Source organism: Rhinoraja longicauda, chromosome 18 (genome assembly GCF_053455715.1).
Source record: "Rhinoraja longicauda isolate Sanriku21f chromosome 18, sRhiLon1.1, whole genome shotgun sequence".
NCBI classification, from domain to species: domain Eukaryota; kingdom Metazoa; phylum Chordata; class Chondrichthyes; order Rajiformes; family Arhynchobatidae; genus Rhinoraja; species Rhinoraja longicauda.
In genome coordinates this window covers 29804956-29820885 of record NC_135970.1, presented here as the reverse complement: position 1 = coordinate 29820885, position 15930 = coordinate 29804956, and the positions used below count along the sequence as shown (strand labels likewise).

The window sequence follows — 15930 nt, the reverse complement described above, 5'->3', positions numbered from 1 at the left end:
GCCTGACCCGTTGAGTTACTACTGCATTTTGTGTCTATCTTCGGTATAAACCAGCATCTGCAGTTCCTTCTGACACAAAGTTTAGAGGGATATGGGCTAATCATGGGCAAATGGGACTAGCTTCGATGGGGCATCTTGGTCGACATGGACAAGTGGGCTGAAGGGCCAATTTCCACGCTGTATTACCCTCCGACTCAGTGAATAGGCACCAATCAGGCAGTGAAGTTGAGGATGCAGTTGGATTTAGTCCACTCCTTCCAGAGAGCACTTTGAATTTTACCTTGTGGGGCGGTCACGTTAAATAAATGGATTTCTCTTTCTCTACAATAAACTAAGAGCGAGTTCTTTTCTTTATTAAAAGCATTCTGACAGCTTTACAGACACATTTTCTGTCACCAGTTTATCTCCAGATTTGTTAAACTATATATAAATTCACAAACTGCTAAAATGAGATTTGAACTCACACTCGAAGTCCAGCTACATAATCTCTTGGCAACCGTTCCCTGTACTGCTACAATAAAAACAGATTTGATTAGTGTATAAATAACTCTTGGATTTCCAGAGCTACTATCGACCTCATTGAAGACCCTCGGACTATCTTTGATCGGACTTTATCTTGCACAAAACGTTATTCACATGCACCTGTGCACTGTGGAGGGCTCGATTGTAATCATGTATAGTCTTTCCACTGACTGGTCAGTACGCAACAAAAGCTTTTCACCGTACCTCGGTACACGTGACAATAAACTAAACTCAAACTGAAACATCTGTTCCCATGAGGACACCTTTCATACCTGAAGCCCCAACATTGGGTCAATCTTTAAACTTTAGACTTTAGAGATACAGCTAATCTCCTTCATCGTATCTCCTTCATTGTCCCAAAATGTCACCTATCCATGTCCTCCACAGATGCTGCCTGACCTGCTGAATTACTCCTGTTGTACTTCATGGTCCAGTACCTGTTGTACCTTTGTTGTGACTCTGGAAGGGCCACGAGTACACATGTTTAAGATCTTATCATGGTGGAGCTTAACTCCAGGCTGTTTATTCCAAGGCCGCCTAATCACACCAATCACTTATATACACAGGCATACAAAGTAGTCCTTGTGACCAACAAAGTAGTCCTAGCAATATCACAATAACTCCAGCACTTCATATTTCTTGGGTAAGTCGGTCTGGTTCTGTAACACAATACTGGAAGGTTTCCATAAGGATTAGATGGTAATAGACTCTGTGTACAGCGTGGGTTTTAACTCATTTTGGGCGCGGCACAGTGGTGCATCGAGGACCAGAGGACATAGGTTTAAGGTGAAAGGGAAAAGATTTAATAGGAATTTGAGGGGTAACGTTTTCACACAAAGGGTGGTGGGCATATAGAACAAGCTGCCAGAGGAGGTAGTTGAGACAGGGACTATACCAATATTTAAGAAACTGTTAGACGGGTACATGGATAGGACAGGTATGGAGGGATATGGACCAAACGCAGGCAGGTGGGACTAATGTAGATGGGACATGTTGGCCAGTATTGGTAAGTTGGGCCGAAGGACCTGATTCCACATTGTATCACTCTATGACTGTGATTCTATGACTAAGTACAACATCTAAGAACTGTTTAAATGTGTTGAGGATTTTCACGTTTATTTTAGTTTAGTTTAGTTTATTGTCACGTGTTAAGTTTATAGTTTATAGGCACAGTGAAATGTTTTTTTGTTGCGTACTAACCAGTGAACGGGAAGACTATACTTGATTACAATCGAGCCATCCACAATGTATAGAAGTATTCATTTAGTTCCAAGCCCCAAACGTCCTCTGGGGGAAATAACTTTTCTTGAAGAAATCAGAAAACTCAAGATATAAATATTTCAGTTATTTATATATTCATAACCTTCAGAGTCGACAGTGTCTGTGCTGTTTCAGTTTTTGTGTACTTATAACAATTTACTTAAACAGAGATTGTAACTTAATCAAAAACTATTTGCTTCTTCTGTCAACTGGCTTTAGTGAAAAGTTACCAGGAGCCAAGTTATAAATCTGGTTTGCACCGAAAGAAAATCTAGAGGGATTTTTTACTTTGCAGGATTTGGCGCATGTACTGAGGAATAGTGCATACAATCTTGTATACAGTTCAGTACAAGTGTCACTACACATAAGCACTTAGATACACATTAGATAAGCATTAGTGTATAGCAGTAGTACATTAATACAGTATACAATGTCGCCTCTTTGATGCCATTTTCAAGTCCCTGTTGTTGTAAGTGCAGGGATCTTGATCTGACCATGAAGGTCTGTTGTCTTGGCGGCGTTGCAGGTTCGGCCTGGTCAAGCATAGCCGTGGTGTCTTCCGCCGCAGCTCCACCGCCGTAGGCCGCGTCCTGCCCACATGCGCAGCTTCTGGGAGCAGGGCCCGGACCAGCCAAGCCCCAGGCTGCTGCAGGGCCTCCACCCATTGAGGCCGTGCACTCCCTCCCATTGTATATTCCGTGATATCGAACTCAGAAGACAAGATGGGGAATAAACAGATATTCCATTCTCCAATACAAAAAAAAACCACTTATGCATTGCTATCATTTTTTTCCCGCGAAACTGATTACAGCCCCACACAGCACCTCCTGAACGTGAGGTCTTGATTTTATTGCCTTGTCCACTAGTATTTATTCCCCTTTGGAAAATCCAACTGTTCTGCATAAGTAGCATAGTCCAATTTTTTTATCAAGAAATAGATTGGATAGGCAGTCAGTACCTTTATCCCAGGGTAGAAATGTCAAATGCTCGAGGGTGTAGCTTGAAGGTGAAAGGGACAAAGTTTCAAGGAGATGTACAGGCCAATTATTTTTACACAGAGAGTGGTGGGTGCCTGGAACACGCTGCCAGGGGTGGTGGTGAAGTCAGGTATGACCGTTAGTTTTAGATAGCCACATTGGATAGAGTTATAGAATCATAGAGTAATACAATGTGGAAACAGGCCCTTCGGCCCGACTTGCCCATGCCGACCAACATGCCCCATCTACACTAGTCCTACCTGCCTGCGTTTGACCCATATCCCTCTAAACCTGTCCTATCCCTGTACCTGTCTAAATGTGTCTTAAACGTTGCAATGGTACCTGCCAGGAATATTCAGGGAGTGGAGGGATATGCATAATATGCAAGTATCATATTCGACACGGACATTTTGGGCCGAAGGGCCTGTTCCTGTGCTGTGCTGTTCTATGTTCTATGTTCAAACCACTTTTAAATGAAAGCCCCAGAATTTATCAATTTCCTCATGCAAGATTGGTTCACGTTGCACAAAGTTTGAGAATTCTATTCACAGGGGATTAGCATAAAAAATTAATAGGAAATTGTTAAAGGAATTTTTTTTTAAACTTCAACTGAGCAAACCTCTTAATTAATAATTGCACAAAAATATTTTGGAAGGCATTATAAGAGCTCAAACGGTTTGCTGTACTCAGAAGAATTTCAGCCCATTAAAACTAACAATGTTGGGATCAAAGGCAGGAAATGAGAATTGAAAACCTACTATAGATGATTAACTTCCATATCTTCAACCCCTGATCCCTGAAAAACGTACGCAACTTGAGATCAGAGTTGCTCAAAATGCAAAGTCATATCCGTGTGATAATAATTAGTGATTGAAAAATTGTACAAACCAATAAAAATCATCCGAATCATTGAAATGTGGAACAAATTCTTGAAACGATAGGAGCTGAAGATGAAGTAAAAGTCTTTTTTGGGGGTGCAACGATAGAGCTGCTGCCTCAAAGCACCAGAGACCCAGGTTTGATCCTGACTGCGGGTACAGTCAGTATGGAGTTTGTACGTTCTCCCTGTGACCATATGGGTTTTGACCAGGTGATCCGGTTTCTTCCCAATTTCCAAAGACGTGCGGGTTTGTAGGTTAATTGGCTTCTGCTAATTGTCCCCAGTGTGTAGGGTAGAACTATTGTACGAGATGATCGCTGGTCAGTGTGGGCCCGGTGGACCAAAGGAGTTGTTTCCACGCTGTATCTCTAAAGTCAAAAGACTAAATAGGGATAAATATTCCTGATAAATAGCATCGCGGTAGCTTCCTTGTTCCTGGTGTCCCAAGATTGGGGGATGAGAAATTCACAGTTGGGCAACTAATGCCATTCTTAACTTCTTGGGACTCTTCCATTGAGCTGCAGAGGAAGAAAATGTCATCAAATAAATAACAGTCACACAGCATGGAAATAGGCCTTCGGCCCAACATGCCCATAACACTAGTCCCATCTATCTCTGTTTCGCCCATCTCCCTCTAAACTTATCCTATCCTATCCATGTACCTGTCCAAATATTTCTTAAATGTTGCGATAGTACCTACCACAACTACCTCCTTTGGCAGCTCGAAGATAGACACAAAAAGCTGGAGTCACTCAATGGGTCAGGCAGCATCTCTGGAGAACGTGGATAGGTGACGTTTTGGGTCGGGACCCTTCTTCAGACTGACCATAGTAGGGGGGGGGGTGGGGGCTGGAAAAGAGATGGGAGCAGGAGAAAGTCTAGCAAGTGATAGGTGGATACAGGTGAGGAGGGTTTGATCGGGAGATGGGTGGAGCAAGTGACAAAGGCTGGAGATGAAAAGGAGATAACAGGGTGTCGGATAAGGAGAGAGTAGACAGAGAGAGATAGGTGGATGGGGAAAGAGTTGCGGTAGAGCGAGAGAAATAAGTGCACACAAGGGTGGGACAAGGTGGGGGGGGGGGGTTAAGGAGGGGGTGTTACCTAAAATTTAAGAATCCTATGTCCCTACTGCTGGGTTGTAAGCTCGGCAAGTGGAATATGAGGTGATGTCCCTCCAATTTGCGTGTGGCCCCTCTCTGGCAATGGAAGAGGATAGGACAAAAAGGTCAGTGTGGGAATGGGAAGGGGGAGTTTGATCATCATGATCATTGTCCTTACACTCACTACAGACAAGAAGGGTGTGAATATCTGCAGAAATATATGTACTTGATGTTCGAGAAACACGGCTTGATTGTCATTTTTATAAAAGATGATTTTTGGGACCCTGTGCCAGGAACTAATAGCCAGGCCAACCTCATTTTTAGCATACCCCCAATTTTTTTTTAAATCACTTATTATTAACAAGGATTTAAACACTTTACCAGCATATTTTCAGGCAACGGTTCATTCCTGACAGATTGAACAGATGGTAACTTGCACTTATACAGAACATTTACATTGTGCACTTCCTATCTCCATGAGCACAATGAGCAATTAGCTTGAATAAAGATAGCGGGTGTTCTTTTCAGATGAAACAAAGCTCTTCAACACTCCACCCCAACCATCAAATTAGCCTCCATTACTTTAGCCTCGGGAACAGCCTCTTCCCCTCTGTTATCATCAGGCTTCCAGAAGCTAGGGTATTGTCCGATTCACTTTAGACTTTAGAGATACAGTGCAGGAACCAGGCCCTTTTGCCATGCCTGCCAGCGATCACACCCTGTGTCATCTCTGAACTTTCCTCACGCTACCCCCATCGATGTTCTTCTGCCACCTCCATGAATTGTATTTACGTACAACAAGTAAATGATTCCAGACTTTTCATTTGTGCAGATGAAGCCTAAGTCTGAAGGAGGGTCCTGTCCAGAAATTGTCACATATCCATGCTCTCCAGAGATGCTGCCTGACCCGCTGAGTTCCCTTTATGTTTTTGAACTTTGTGTCTTTTTATTGTAAACCAGCATCTGCAGTTCCTTATTCCACTGGGCACCATCTGTTGGGTTTGTCTGTTGTTCGTCCTTTCTAAAGTACACAACCTTGTTCGATACTCGATGACATTGTGCTTAGATCTTCCCTGCACTCTGATTACTGTACAAATCCCACCAGAATAAACATCGCACATTCCACTCACATCTGCACGATCTTTTCCCCAGCAGCCCTGGTGTCTCTCGAAGCCACCTGCCACCCTCCCTTTTCTCCTCCTAGGACATCTTTTATTGTTCTGATCTATTCCCCACTTCCTAAGGATCTCTCCACATTTGTACACTTCCTATTAGTTTAGTATAGCTTAGTTTAGTTTAGTTTATTGTCACGTCCTGTTCTCTGCAGGCTCCCCTCAGGACACCGGCTTCGCTGCCCAGGCTGTAGGACACAGAGGAGAAGGGCAACCTTTGTCCCCAAGGCTGTTCAGCCCCTCAACTCCTAACCACCCCTGTCCCGCTGCTCGCCCCCGCTATTCCCACCCCCCCATAGTTTTTGTACTACTCTACGTGCCTTTGTAAATTGCCCCACGGGGACAAATAAAGTGTTTTCGAACTTGAAGTTGAATTTGAACTTGAAAGTGTACCGAGGTACAGTGAAAAGCTTTTGCTGCGTGCTAACCAGTCAGCGGAAAGGCTATACATGATTACAATTAAGCCACCCACAGTGCACAGGTGCATGATAAAGGGAATAACATTTAGTGCAAGATAAAGTCCAGTGAAGTCCAATTAAAGATAGTCCGAGAATCATCCAATGAGGCAGATGGTAGCTCAGGATCGCTCTCTAGTTGTTGATAAGACGGTTCAGTTGCCTGATAACAGCTGGGATTAAACTGTCCTTGAATCCAGAGGTGTCCGTTTTCATACTTCTGTACTGCTTGCCTGATGGGAGAAGAGGGAGTGGGATGTGAGACTGGTCCATGATTATGTCCTTGATTATTCCCGATCTCTTTCCCAGCTCACTCCAATCTCCCCATTCCCAGATCGTCTCATTGACTCTCATCTCCCGGAATCTGTCCTGTTGCTGTTCTATACTAAGCTCAATTGTGGCATTATGGAAAATGTTCTTCCAATCCTTTTATTTCATAAAGGTGACAAATTAAAAATATATATCCTCTTCAGAAAAAAAAATGCTCTAAGAGCATGGCAAATGGGTAAACAAACAAAAATATTCATTGTTAGGTGAGAACATTTCTATATATGAACTCAGGATGTAAAAAAAAATGAACGTCATAAAGCCCATGTGATTTTCTGAATTTGCAAATGACTATTTTTCAGCTTCATGTAATTCTAAACAAGAAATTTAAAAATCTGTGTGAATCACAATGTATGGGCAAACTGCCAAAACAATGAGTGCAAAACATTCCAACCTTCATGATACACGATGTGAACAAGAGCTCAGCCTAACTTCTGTGCCAATGTTCCTGATTGCACAGGGATTTAGTCAAACGGTGACCCTAACACTGGCAGACACTCCGAGATAAGGGCGGCACGGTGGCGCAGCAGTAGAGTTGCCGCCGCGCAGCGCCAGAGACCCAGGTTCCATCCTGACTACGGGTGCTGCCTGTACAGAGTTTATACGTTCTCCCCGTGACCGCGTGGGCTTTCTCCGGGTGCTCCGATTTCCACCCAAACTCCAAAGACCTTCAGGTTTGTAGGTTGACACTTCTGTAAAATTGTAAATTGTTTCTAGTATGTGAGATGGTGCTTGTGTACGGGGTGATCGCTGGTCGGCGTGGACTCGATGGGCCGAAAGGCCTGTTTCCACACAGCATCTCTAAAGTAAACTAAACTAAATAATGGAATTGATGAGTCAATAGACAATAGACAATAGACAATAGGTGCAGGAGTAGGCCATTCGGCCCTTCGAGCCAGCACCGCCATTCAATGTGATCATGGCTGATCATTGTCAATCAGTACCCCGTTCCTGCTTTCTCCCCATACCCCCTGACTCCGCTATCCTTAAGAGCTCTATCTAGCTCTCTCTTGAATGTATTCAGAGAATTGGCCTCCACTGCCCTCTGAGGCAGAGAATTCCACAGATTCACAACTCTCTGACTGAAAAGTTTTTCCTCATCTCTGTTCTAAATGGCCTACCCCTTATTCTTAAACTGTGGCCCCTGGTTCTGGACTCCCCCAACATTGGGAACATGTTTCCTGCCTCTAACATGTCCAACCCCTTAATAATCTTATACGTTTCGATAAGATCCCCTCTCATCCTTCTAAATTCCAGTATATACAAACCTAGTCGCTCCAGTCTTTCAACATAGGACAGTCCCGCCATTCCGGGAATTAACCTAGTAAACCTACGCTGCACGCCCTCAATAGCAAGAATATCCTTCCTATTGTCATTGATTATTGGTGCAAGGGTTTATGAAACGAGATGTCATTACTTACTGTATGACGTGGAGGTAGATTATATAAAATATAGATGCAACATGTTGGAGTAACTCAGCAGCTCAGGCAGTATCGCTGGACAAAAATAATAGGTGTTGTTTCAGGTCAGAACCCTTCAGACTGAAAGTAGAGGTGGGGGAGGGGGATAAGCAAATGATTGGTGGTATTTTTCTCCCCCCCTCCACCTCTACTTTCAGTCTGAAGAAGTGTTCTGACCCAAAACATCGCCTATTCCCGTTCTCCAGTGACCCGCTGAGTTGCTCCAACATTTTTGTGTCGATCTTAAGTGATAGGTGGACACAGATGAGGAGGGCGGTTTGATTTGCAAATGGGTGGTCAAAGACTAGAGATAAAAAGGAGACATAAGTGGGTCAGATAAGAAGAGATGAGGTGAAAATTTAGTTTAACTTATTGTCACATCTACCGAGGTACGGTGAAAAGCTTTTGTTGCGTGCTAACCAGTCTTAGACTCCCATATATTGGCTTTAAGTCAGTCATGCTGCTGTGTATAATTTTGAAAGCAGTTTTCAATTTGTTTCCAGGCTTGTGTAAGAGACCTTCTGTTCTTTGCACCAACGCTGAGTCGGCCAGCATCAGCCACCATATAACAGTCAACATCCTCATCCGCAGAGAAAGGTGAGAAGTTGCTTTAATAATTCAGAAGAATATAATAGTTTGTAAATGCTGGAGTGGCAGTAAGCAAATGGTTATAACATTGTTCCCCACCCCCCCCCCCCCCCCCCCCTCCCCCAACCAGTATCTGTAAACAGTGGAGGAACTGCAGACGCTGGTTTATACCGAAGGCAGACACAAAATGGGTGACGTTTCGGGTCCGAACCCTGTGTGAAGAAGGGGTTCTGAATCGAAACATCATCTATTCCTTTTCTGTAGAGATGCTGCTTGACCCGCTGAGTTACTCCAGCATTTTATGTTTATCTTCAGTAAACCATGGGCTGATTTTGTGCATTAAAATCAGTCTTTAATATGGGACCTGTTGCTAGTTTGCTGTGGCAAATTGTGGCACAGTGGCGCAGCGGTAGAGCGCCAGAGGCCCGGGTTTGATCCTGACTAGGGCTGCCGTCTGTTCAGAGTTTGCAGGTTCTCAGGTGCTGTCTGTACAGTTTGTACAATCTTTCTTTGCTCAGTTTGCACAGAGAAACCACGGCTGTTTCCTCCTCTGGGACCTGTTCCACCGTCCAGTTGCAATGTATTTGATAAAAATAATTGATGTGTGTCCTGGCATCACCTGCATTTCTTTCTGTAGCTCTTAAAGCATCTCAAGTCAAGTCAAGTCAAGTTTATTTGTCACATACACATACACGATGTGCAGTGAAATGAAAGTGGCAATACCTGCGGATTGTGCACAAAAAATAATTACAGTTACAGCATATAAATAAAGTTTAAAAAGTTAATATAGAGAAGACAAAATTTAGTCCCTGGAGTTATAAAAGTTAACAGCCATAATGGCCTGTGGGAAGAAACTCCATCTCATCCTCATCCTAAAGTCTGCTTTAGTAAAAGTCCAGCAATCACTTGCTTTGTCCTTTCTCTTGGTAATCAGGTTGGGCTTCATTGCACCATCTTTATGTTCTCGCTCTTTCAAAAACACAGAGACATTGCCTCAGTTTAGTGTCTCCCATGTAGGGACGAATCCCCAGAAGCGTAGGATTTGCTCCGCACTGCAAGGGGATGGACACCACGTCCAAGGAAGGCGAAGGCTGAAGTCTCGCAGCAGCCTGGGGCTCACCTGGAAACGGGCACTGCTCATAACAACCAGAGCATGGTGGGCTGGACTCTGAAAATGGCACCAAAACATGGCGCCTCTTGCATGCGCGATCAGTGGACTATTTCTGTACACTTTGGGAAGTACTTAAGTGTGGCAATACTGCACAGGAATTGCACTGTGCATTTGCAGAGTGAGATTGTGAGAATAAAAGCACCATTGAACCATCGATGTGTCAATGTGATTGAAGTTATCTGCAATACAGTGAATACGGTTCCCAAATGGTCACAGAAGAAACAGATTCACTGAGTCTGTCTGGAGAAGGGTCCTAACCCAAAACGTCATCTGTTCAATCACTCCACCTGATTCTGCCTGACCCGGTGAGTTCCTCCAGCACTTTATATTTTGCAATAGCACCTGCGTTGCCTTGTGTCTCTCTCAGCATTTTCATTTTTTCATTTCAGGTTTTGATCTGCCGTGGTGTTTTGCTTCCCATCCAGTCATTGATCATTCCCTGTGTTGATACACAGCGGTTTAATGTGAGAAGGGCAAGATTTAATCGGAACCTGAGGGGCAATTATTTCACACAGAGGGTGATGGGTATATGAAACAAGCTGCCAGAAGAGGTAGTTGAGGCCAGTACAATAACAGCATTTAAAAGACACTTGGACAGGTACCTGGATATGACAGGTTTAAAGGTATATGGGGCAAAGGCAGGCAGGCAGGTGGGAGTTGCATAGATGGGGCACCATGGTCGCCATGGACGAGATTAGTTTAGTTTAGGTTAGAGAGACAGCACGGAAACAGGCCCCTTGGCCCACTGAGTTTGCACCGATCAGCGATCCCCACACACTAACACTATCCTACACGCACTAGGGACAATTTACACTTATACCAAGCCAATTAACCTATAAACCTGTACGTCTTTGGAGTGTGGGAGGAAACCAAAGATCTCGGAGAAAACCCATGCGCTCACGGACAGAAGGTACAAACTCCGTACAAGCAGCACCTGTAGTCAGGATCGAACTCGGGTCTCTGACGCTGTAAGGGCTGTAAGGCAGCAACTCTAGCACTGCGCCACCATGCCGAATTGGGCCAAAGGGCCTGTTTTTATGAGTACTACCATCATCTCAGTGCAGATAGCAACGCTGTATGATCTAGAGTATTGCCATGTGAGCTGATCGATGTGAGATGAACAATGATCAAGAAATGGATCAGGATTGTCGCCAACAAGTGTTACTGAGGAAGTATATGTCGAAGACCAATTACACTGGTAGAGTGTCATTATATTTATCGAATAGCCGTAGCTTATAGTAACGTCCATCTCCAATCAGGATTTAGAGCTTGGAAATTAAATTGCTTATGGATACTGTGTTTAGCTGTTTTAATAGACAAGTTATTAACTTTATGAGCAACAGCTCATTATATTTGACCAAGATAAGTCAATGGAATATTGAGCTGTCCATGCAATGAACTTTAACAGCAACATTACTGTTCTAGATTTCTAGGTTTAGATGCCTGAAAGGCACCTAACCACCCTCCTTAGAACACAGGGCAGTGCAGCACAAGGACAGGCCCTTCAGCCCACAATGTCCTTACCGAACATGACACCATGATGCCAAGTTAAACTAATCTCCTGTACAAGCATGTGACCTATATCATTCCATTCCCTGCATATCCATGGGCCCAGCTAAAAGTCTCTTCAACAACAAAAATCATATCTGCCTCCATCCACCAACCCAGACAGCACGTTCCAAGCGCCCACCACTCTTGTGTGAAAAAAACATTATTTAATGGGACAATGCATAATGGAAACAATAATCTTCTTCCTGGGCTGAAGTTTGGGATTGAGGGTGAATCGGATGACGTGCTTCCTCTCCAATTCCGTGGCTTCTGAGGTGGCTGATGAGGTCAAGGTGGGATTTACAGGCTTTGCCATTGGTGGGGCAAGAGCTGAGTGGCAGGGCAGTAGGGTGTGTAGTTTGGGAGATGGTGTGGTCCTTCTATCATTTGTATGGGTTTTTGTGTGCTTCCAACAAATGGTTCTTGGTGTTAACCTTATTGAGTGGTCAAGGGTCAAGGGTCAAGGAATCCATTGAGACATTAGGAATGTTACACTTACCAAGGAACCACCTTTTAGTCCATGATGGAGCTCAGAAGCAAGTAGCTGTTTTGATTGATTAATTGATTGATTGATCGATCGATCGATCGATCGATGGATGGATGGATGGACGGATGGACGGATGGACGGATGGACGGATGGACGGATGGACGGATGGACGGATGGACGGATGGACGGATGGACGGATGGACGGATGGATGGATGGACGGATGGACGGATGGACGGATGGACGGATGGATGGATGGATGGATGGATCGATCGCTGGATTGATTGATTGGTCGATTGATCGATCGATCGATTGATCCAGCATGGAAACAGGCCCTTCTGCCCACCGAGTCGTCACTGACCATCCATCACCTATTCACAATAGACACAAAATGCTGGAGTAACTTGGCGGGACAGGCTGACATGGGTGACAGGCATGGATGATGTTTTGGGTCTGAAGAAGGGTCTCGACCCGAAACATCACCCATTCCTTCTCTCCAGATATGTTGCCTGTCCCGATGAGTTTCTCCAGCATTTTGTGTCTATCCGGTTTAAACCGGCATGTGCAGTTCCTTCTGACCCATTCACAACAGTTCTATGCCATCCCACCTTTTCATCCATTCCCTACAAAGTCAGGGCAATTTTACCAAAGCCAATTAACTTACACACCTGTACATCTTTGGAATGTGGGAGGAAACCGGAACATCCAGATAAATTTACAGGCAGCACCTATAGTCAGGATCGAATCCGTGTCTCTGGCGCTGTGAGGCAGCAACTCTACTGCTGAGCCACTGTGCTGTCCAACGATATAATAATGAACTCTTTCAACCACGGTCAGCCAAGCAGCATGTTGTCAAGCTGGACATGGCGTAGAGAAGATTGATATGGACCTTGCCAGGACTCGAGGGCCTGAGCTGTTGAGCAGGCTGGGACTCTATTCCTTGGAGCTCAGGAGGATGAGAGGTGATCTTATAGAGGTATAGAGGAATAGATAGGGTTAAGGCACAGAGTCTCTTGCCCAGAGTGGGGGAATCAAGAACTAGAGGAAATAGGTTTAAGGTGAGGGGGGAAAGATTTAATAGGAGTAACTTTTTCACACAAAGGATGGTGGGTAAATGGAATGAGCTGCCAGAAGAGGTAGTCGAGGCAGGTACTATCGCAAAGTTTAAGACATTTAGACAGGGATACGGATAGGATAGGTTTGGAGGGATATGGGCCAAACGTAGGCAGTTGGGATATGTTGGCCGGTGGGGTCAAGCTGGGCCGAAGGGCTTGTTTCACGCTGTGATGCTCTCTGACTCTAGGACCCCATCACTCTTAGATCATATTTTGTGATGGACATATCCTAGTTACATAAGTCTTAATAAATTATGACATTCGCTATCACTTACCAGAGATTTACTCAGCATTCTCGTGTTAATGCAATCCCTGACAAGTCTTTATTAACAAAGGACGGCCCGTAATGATATGCAGAACATGCAACTTGTCAGAGCTGATGCCAACAAATGCTGACAGGGTTCATTGCTAGTGCATTGCTAGTTCCAGATGCTGTTCTGACTGACAATGTTTGTGTTACCTGTGCATACAATGTCTAGCAAATCCTTTTTACTTGGTTCCTTCGGGAACATTGTGTTTCCAATCACGAAGAAGGAAATTTATTCCGCCACGATATACAAAGCCATGAATTATAAATGCCTTGGATTCTTTCACGACCGAAGAAGATGCAGGTTACTTGAAATAAAAATTAATATTTATTCTGTGTGTGTGTGTCCCTGTGTGTTTTTCATGGTGCGCGGTGCTTGCCATGGTTTCAATTGAAGATACCGGCAGCCCTCACTTCTGGTAGCTTCAGCTTTATCACGGCTTACAGTGCCGCAGGTAACCCCCGGCAACGGGCCTGGTTCGCCCGCCTTCCCCACAAGGCGACCCGCTGGGCCCTTCCCTGCTCAGCCCCGAGGCCTGGACAAGAGGGTTGCGAAATCCAAGATGGCGGCAGCGTTGGCAGGCATAAGGAGTGGAGGGCCGGTGAGCAGAACGGCTGTGAGAGGCGGTGCAATGCACCCCAATGGTGGAATGGGCCACTGGCAGCCAGGGGATCGACATTTGTGTACTGCCCCGATGAAGTCTACTATGTTTACACTACAATCGTTCTGTACTAATCCATGATTGCGTACTTATACATAATTGTGCTTGTCTATTAGGGCGGCACGGTGGAACAATGGTAGAGTTGCTGCCTTATAGCACCAGAGTCCCGGATTCCATCCTGATTATGGGTGCTCTCTGTGTGGAGTTTGTACGTTCTCCTGGTGACCAGGTGGGTTTTCTCCGGGTGCTCCGGTTTCCTCCCACACTCCAAAGACGTACAAGTTTGTAGGCTAATTGGCTTGGTTTAAATGTAAATTGTCCCTGGTGTGTGTAGGATAGTGTTGGTCTGCGAGGATCATGGGCGGTGCGGAATCACCGTAAATCTAAACTAAACTAAACTATAGTTTGATTTTACTGGATTGTATGCAAAACAAAGAATTGCACTGTACCTAGATATATGTGACAATAAAGTATCATTGAATCATTGGAATGGGTGCGCTCTAAGAGGCCGGGCGCGTGGATCAGACGTGGCCTACTGTGGCACAGTGTGTGGAGGACAGCAATGGCTTCACTTGGCCAGGCCGACCCTACAACGCTGCCAGGCCTTTATGTTCAGGTTAAGAGCTCTGCACTAATAACAACGGGGACATGAAAATTGTGCCAAAGCTTGGCTACCCTTGTATACTGTCTCAGTGGACTATTTCTATACCTTTGTACCATATCTGAGATGTGCTTATGTTTTGTAATATTTTAATCGAACTGAATGCAGAAAAGAACCTCGTTGCACCTCAGTACATGTGACACTTAAAGTGCCATTGAACCATTGACTGCAAGCAGCGGAAGAGTGGGGAAAGCAAATGATAAGAAATGGGACTGCCATGCGAAGGGACATTTTTCTGCACGTGCACGGGTTTTTAAACATAAAAGGAAACAGAGAATTCTGGAAATACTTCTTAAGGAATGCATCTAAGAGAATTTTGAAGTGCAAAATCGCAATCATAACTTAAAGCTCCCTGCTCTGAATATGTTTCCAAGATCTGGCCCGTGCACAGTAGGAATTTCAATGAAAGACACTTGTCTTATGTACCAAAAGCAGAACAATGAAATTCTTACTTGTAGCAGGTTAACAGGTCTATAAACACAGCACTCATTGGTAACATAATAAATTTTAAAAGTTCAATAAATATAAAACTGCAATGTTATTGCAAAACAAAAAGCTTGAAGGCCGCAGTGCAATGATTCTAGTTACACCAATTATTAATGAATGATCTTTGACTGTAATTTTGGGTCCTTTTCACAAGTTGCAGGCAAGATCAATGTGGTGTCGAAATTGGGATCAATATCTGAGGTTTGGTTTTAGTTTAGAGATACAGCATGGTGACAGGCCCTTCGGCCCACCGAGTTCGTGCCGACCATCGATCATCCATTCACACCAGCTCTCTGTTATCCCACTTTCTCATCCACTCCCTACATGCTAGAAGTAATTTACAGAGGGTCAAGCGGCACGGTAGCGCAGCGGTAGAGTTGCTGCTTTACAGCGAATGCAGCGCCGGAGACTCAGGTTCGATCCTGACTACGGGTGCTGCACTGTAAGGAGTTTGTACGTTCTCCCCGTGACCTGCGTGGGTTTTCTCCGAGATCTTCGGTTTCCTCCCACACTCCAAAGACGTACAGGTATGTAGGTTAATTGGCTGGGTAAATGTAAAGATTGTCCCTAGTGGGTGTAGGATAGTGTTAATGTACGGGGATCGCTGGGCGGCAGGGACTTGGAGGGCCGAAAAGGCCTGTTTCCGGCTGTATATATATGATATGATATGATAATTAACCTTTTAACCCGCACATCTTTGGGATGTGGGAGGAAATCGGAGCACCCGGAGGAAAACCGTGCAGTCACAGAGAGA

General features: G+C 44.6%; 1 protein-coding gene across 4 annotated transcripts in view; it reads right to left on the bottom strand.

Moving 5' to 3' along the window:
- Positions 1-507: 507 nt before the first annotated feature.
- saxo4 (stabilizer of axonemal microtubules 4) overlaps positions 508-15930 on the bottom strand; it is a 74894-nt gene continuing 59471 nt past the window's right edge. For 3 of the 4 annotated variants that reach the window (XR_013548419.1, XR_013548418.1, XR_013548417.1), the window contains exons 15-16: positions 6232-6599; positions 508-4157 (exon numbers count right to left, since the gene is read on the bottom strand). The gene's annotated coding sequence lies outside the window, so the exon portion shown is untranslated. The remainder of the gene's footprint in view (positions 4158-6231; positions 6600-15930) is intronic. The other variant, XM_078414835.1, reaches the window with a different exon arrangement.